Raw genomic sequence first — 6,216 nt, 5'->3', positions numbered from 1 at the left:
AGTGTTAGCTCTCACAAGAGAGAGAGGACCAAGAAGAAATAAAATTAAAAAAAAAAAAAACGTAAAATAAGCCAGGCTCAGAGCTATGAAATTAAAATTCCATAATGCACTGGGGAAATAGTTAGACATTTTCAAACTTTTAGGATCACATTTTAACCAGGGATTGCAATTTTCTTTTTTCCTTTTTTTCTTTCTCTTTCTTTTCCTTTCTTTCTTTCTTTCTTTCTTTCTTTCTTTCTTTCTTTCTTTCTTTCTTTCTTTTTTTTTGGCTGATTGCATGACAGGCCCATGCTGCTATTTAAATATGGCATCCTAAAGCCTGTAATCTCTGAGAAAAGAGTACAGCATCTTACCATCTAGCAAGCAACATGCTGTTACTTTATTTTCAATAAGGAAGAAGAACACAAAGCAAGATGGGCCAACCCTTTCAGTGAAATTAAACATAAGCCAAAAGCCCCCACCCAGCTAAACCCACAGACCTCCTCATCCCATCTTAGCTGTCTTTTAGCTAAGAACTGTTAAAGCCAAAGTGAGCTGGAAATATTTGCTGGTCATTCATTTGAACGTCTCAGAACACTCTGTCTGCAGTGCTATTTTGAACCATCCTAGTTTCCTGAAAGTTGTGGCCACTCCTTCCAGAATCTTCCTTGGAGCAGAACCTTGACTCTGCCCTCCTTTGGATTGATCCCTCTCATGAGTGTGTTCACAGGTTAATATTTGACATATTCTAGTGACACATGTCTAGGCCAGCATGGCCTGTGGGACCAGCAGCAAGATAAAGGGGTTTCCCTTTTTTTTTTTTTTTGTTGTTGTTCAAAGGTGACCCTCGGTAGCTGGAGCAATCATGTGTGTCTGATGTGCTCTGTTGCTCACTTGCATCTCTGAACCCATCCTTTTAGTTGGTGGGTAACTGGCAGACAGGCCAAAGGCTGAATGGTGCTTTTCATCTATCCTTTAGAGGGATGGAACAGGTGTTTCCATCTAATGCGCATGGGGTAGGGTATTTGAAGTGAGATTTTACAGAGTCAGAGGGGACTTCACTCAGATCTTGATGTGCTTTGAGACTCAGAGGGGCCCTTTGATTGATGCATGTCTCTGCCCTCTGGACAACTTAATATTTCAAGTAATTGATTGAATAGAAACCTGCCTACCTGCCCACCTGCCTCCCTTGCTCCCCGAACAGTGCTTTGTCGAGTTGCAACTATTCTAGTGGCTGGCTTGTGCAACCCTGCTGAAGTTTCTGCACATACAAGAGTCAGAATCACAGCTTGGATGCTGTCAACAGGGGCACACTTCCCTCTTCCAGCACACTAGGAAAAGAAAGCATGGCCATGTGCTAGTGGTGGGGTATCTGGTAGAGCATCAGGAGAGACCAGCTGGAGCCCGATAGACTTAATCTCATAGACCATGTCTGTGCTTGGGATCAGGTGGCCTATTTCAAAATAGGCCTCCAGTGGGGACAGCAGGGAAGCTCTTGGGGTCTGGTTTTGTAGATAGTTCCATGGTGGATATTCTGTCTAAGTAGCCGGTTCTCTTTGAGACTATAAAGCAGATGCTTTTTGGGGGCACACTTTGCAGAGTAGCCCACTGTATCTCTTCAAGCCACCCTGCAGTGTGGTATGGAGTTTTAACAGTCATCACCACACTGTATATAGGCAGAGGGTTTGTCAGAAATGTGAGTGTCTGTTCTTTTCTGTAAGCAGCGGGGACTGATCGATACACCACACTGTAGAGCTATGCATTGATGATAATCAGCACTCCTGGCTGATGTTTCCAGCCTAGGGGACCAAGGACTTTAATGAACCCTGTCATTCACATTCTGTAGTGTGGTTGCTTGGAACTTTGGTGCTAAATGCCAAGCAAACAGAAAGAGCTGTCTGTTTTGGTTTTCTAAGCATAAATTACTCTTTCTTTGCATTCTTTTGTTTTCTTGGTTCATTTGAATTGACCACGACTTCCCAGCTCTCCATATTGGAGGCTGGAAGTATGGTGTTTTTGCTGTTCCTTCCCCTGGAGAACAGGCAAGCTGTGCCCTATCCCCACCCCCATGCATGGGTCCCCCAGAGAGGCTGGTAACACTCTTGTTTTTGCTGCTCATAGAGGAACCTACAGGGGCATCTCTCAGAGTGCCACCTACACAGAGCCTCATGCCAGCTGTTCTGTGCCCCCCCATAAGAGTGTAGTTGGGACTTGACGTAGCCAAAGCTTAGAGTTTGGAAAGTCCAGATACACAGGGTCTGATCTTGGGATGGTAGCTTTGTTATACCCAGATGAACCATTTGAGTAGCAAAAGAGGTCCTGAATAGGTGGTGGGGCTGGGGTCTGAGAGGACTGGCAATCTTCTCTGCTGCAGTCAAGTTTCCTTTTTCTTTTAAAGTTAGTTTACACAAGACTGGAGTCTGCAATCTTCTGTGTCCTGTGCTGTGCAGGTAGATGTTTGTTCTGGCCAACACAGCGAAGGAGCAGAGATGTTCTTGGCATAAGGTGGGGGAGCTTTGCTTCATTAATCTTACTGCTCTCTCCCAAGAATCCCTGAAGTTTTAAGCAATCTCTGCAAAAGGCTTTATTCCAGTAATGATGTAAAATAACAAAACTCACCCATACAACCATGACAAAGGCCCAAGGCAGAGAAATGCATAGGACTGCCCAGCTGAGGAGGATTGCTCACTTCTTCCCTCCCTCCCTCTCCCTCTCTCCCTCCTCCTCCCCCCTCTTCTTTCTTCTTTCCCTCTTATCACCCATACACTGTCATCTACTCAGCTTGTCCTTTGTCATCTGTGGGTTCTCAGGCTGACCCCTCCAATCAGTAGTCATGTGGCTTTTAGGCCCTAACCTGAAATTGAGGGTTAGTTCTCAGACTCTAAGATTAGTCATAGATCTCTATAAAGACTAAAAATAACCCCTAGGGTTGACAAGCACTTTGTTCTTGGGCTGTTGATAAAATCAGCATCATGGAAGCTTTATGTCCCCATTCTGTACATCTGTGTTCCTCTCATGTGTCATATGTAGCTCTTTGGTTTACGAAGGGCAGGTGTTATTCTAATTTCAGAGAGAAGGAAATAGATACAGAGCCGAAGGATGGCCTGCCTGCCTGTGATTATGCAGTGTTAAGCAGCAACTTTCCCTTGGACAGCAGGTGTTGCACTCTCTCTCTAATGCTCTGCTGTGCCCACCCAAAGGCAGACACTGTTGCCATGACAGTCAAGACAGTAACTCTTTTGGATTAAGTAGAAGTACACCCAGGATAAAGAGCCAGGAGGAAAGTCATACCTGACAGACACCATTCAATCATCAGTGCCATCAAACAATCAACGAACACACCAGAACTCTGTGACATGTCCAACCATGCTTGAAAAGGCCTTCCAGAAACATTGGCTAGCTTCGATTGTCTAGAGGATTTCTAGCAGCCATTGCTGTATCTCCTCCCACATAGCCATGGGAGGAATGCTGAGGCTGGACACATCTGGTTCTTGTCACGATGTCCACTACATAAGATGAGTTCTGTGAGAGAGAAATTAGAAACCCAAATGCAGGAGTGATGATGAATTTCTCTGGGGCACTCTCCAGCCTTCGGGGAGCTGACAGAGAGTGACAGTGTTGTGTTCTTTCTGCGGGGTGAAGCTGTATGTTTTTAGGAAAGAAATCAGTGTGAGATGCTGGAAGTTGAGCTGCTAGGAGTGCTCATGATGGAAATTTCTCAGGCTGGGGGAGCTCCATGGGAGCCAGATGAATGTTTGTGGGAGAGGCTCCTGTTTGCATGCCACCTAAAGGAAACCTCTAGCCAGCTTCCCAGCTTCTGTGGAAGAATCCGTTCTTGTGGGAAGCTTTGAAAGGGAGTTATCTCATTAGGCAGCACTAGAGCAGAATCAGCAGTCTAGCAGCAGGTGCAATAAACAAGGTGGTTCAGGGCTGGGGCACCATGGAAAAATGGGGAGAAATGCAGGACAGATGGCCATGGAGCCAATGTGCTGGGGAGAGTGGGAATAAGCTGGAAAGCAAAGAAAGGAGTAATCATAATTCCTGTTGCCTTAGCAGAGGGTGGAATGACCAGGCAAATCAACAGCATGCCAATAATTGACCAGCATCCATTGTGATGCTGATTCAAATAACAATGAAATCACCAGGCCACTGGGCTCTCAGCTGAGGCACTCTGCCCTTTACCCTGTCTCATCGCTTGTGCCAGCAGCCACCTCTTTCTAGTGGGAAACTATGCATTCCCTATCCAACCCCTTGACTATCAGGAATGTATGAGAACTGTGATAAACTAGGCCAACATGCCATTTGGTACTGTTTTTATGTATTTTAAATGTACAACTTAGGTGAAACCATACTTTATATGTATAAGGAACTAAGTTTTACAGTAGGCAGACAATGATGGATGTGTTTTAAAGCTGTGTATATACTTAGCTCTTTTTGGAAAATAGATTCAACACATGATATGCCTCTCAATTCTATATATTCTGTAATCCTGTGAATAAAAAGTAGCAAACACCTAACACAGCTTTGATCTCTGATCTGCTTCAAATTGGATGTGTCCACTTGAGTCACAGCTGATGGGTGCTGCAGAGAGCTGAGGTGGTTGGGGAGGATGGAAATATCTTTGTGACTTCCCTACTGTTTAAATGGAAGATGGGTACCATGGGGTGGGGGGCTTTGTTTTATTCCCCCCTTGGAAACTAAGAATTCATTTAAGAACCACTAAAAATTACCGAAGAACTTTCCAGTATATATCTACCTGATATGTGGACTCAGAAACCTGGTGGATGGGCTAGGAGTTCTAGGAATCTTTGAGGAACTTGTAGTAATAGAATGTGTTGTTGTTTTGCTCAGCTGCGGGCAATGAAACATAACCCATAAAACTCAACAGATCCCATGTAGAGTTTATTGGGGAACAAAGGGAGGGGTAGGTGTTGGTCAATGGGGAACAGAGATGGAAGGGGTAGAAGGGACAAAGAAAGGGATAAGGGATAAAGGGTAAGCAGTTGGGAGGTGCTCGCTTAAAAGGGAAAGCTTGCACATGCATACAGAGTTCTTACACAGCCACTTAATGCATGACGTAGCAATGCAACACAGGGCCCTTTGAGCTGTCTGCCTGAATGCTGGTGTGCACGTACCCTGCCACTTGTCAAGGGATGGGGTCAGCATAATGCCAGGATACCAACAGAAGGGAAGATATCTAAATCTTGCTGAATTCCCTGAGGGAGGGACCTCGGTCCTCTGCATGGCTAAAACCTAACCAGCACATAGTAGGTCTACAGCACATGCTTACCACATGTACCTTTACCTAAGACCCATTGTTTTAGTTGGACAAGGGAAGGGTCAAGATCCTAATTCACATAATGCTGGCACTACCCACTGTGTGCAGAGCACTCTGATGTGCTATGGGCTCCTTATGAATTGCTCAGGTGTAGGTCTGTCATAGAGGGCTGTGTGACTAGTTGAGCAATAAAAGCAACCATTAGGGTCATAATTAGACAGCTAATGGCACGACACTGGCTTTCTACTTTTACATATGTATTCCATTCCCTGGGGCAGGACCCCAGTATGGCATAGCTGGCACCTTTGCGCAAGGTCTTCGAAGACTGTGCATGGATCTCCTGGAAGGCCAACTTGTTCACACTGTAGAATTTATTTTCTTGTTGACTGTGATGGGGGAGTTCCCCCTCTCCTTGCTGGCCATTGTTTGGAGGCCTCTTTTAGCATCTAGAGCCCACACTCAGGTCTTTCCCTTCTCCATTGGTCCTTCAACCCTACTGCTGCTGGCTTCTTCAGGTCATCTGGAGCCCCAGAAGAGAAAACCCACCACTTTGGCCTGGGTCTCTTGCTTTGAGCCATATATAGAGAGAATTAGTTCTTAGGGGAAAGGCCGCTGTGGGCCACAGGAAATACCAGTAGACACAGAAGAAGGACTCGCCCTTTGCAGTCTGATTTTGCTCTTAAATCATTGCTTCATGTTTGTGAAGTGACAGAAAGAAGTAAAAATCTCCAAGCCTGCAATCCTGAAAGTCGTTAAGGCAGTGTCCTCCCGTCCCCCCCCCACCCCCCGACATCCTGGTGTGGATGGTCTTGGTTATCAAGCACTCTCGAGGTTCTGCAACAGATACAGGCAAGGGCGCTTCATTTCTCAGTTTCTCAGAACACTAATTGAAGTCAACATGTCTGGGAAGACTTGGAGCCTCCAGTAATGTGTCACCTTCGCCGATCACCTGGCTTATA

Source organism: Cricetulus griseus, assembly GCF_003668045.3.
Source record: "Cricetulus griseus strain 17A/GY chromosome 1 unlocalized genomic scaffold, alternate assembly CriGri-PICRH-1.0 chr1_1, whole genome shotgun sequence".
In the NCBI taxonomy this organism is placed as follows: domain Eukaryota; kingdom Metazoa; phylum Chordata; class Mammalia; order Rodentia; family Cricetidae; genus Cricetulus; species Cricetulus griseus.
This window is presented reverse-complemented; position numbering follows the sequence as displayed.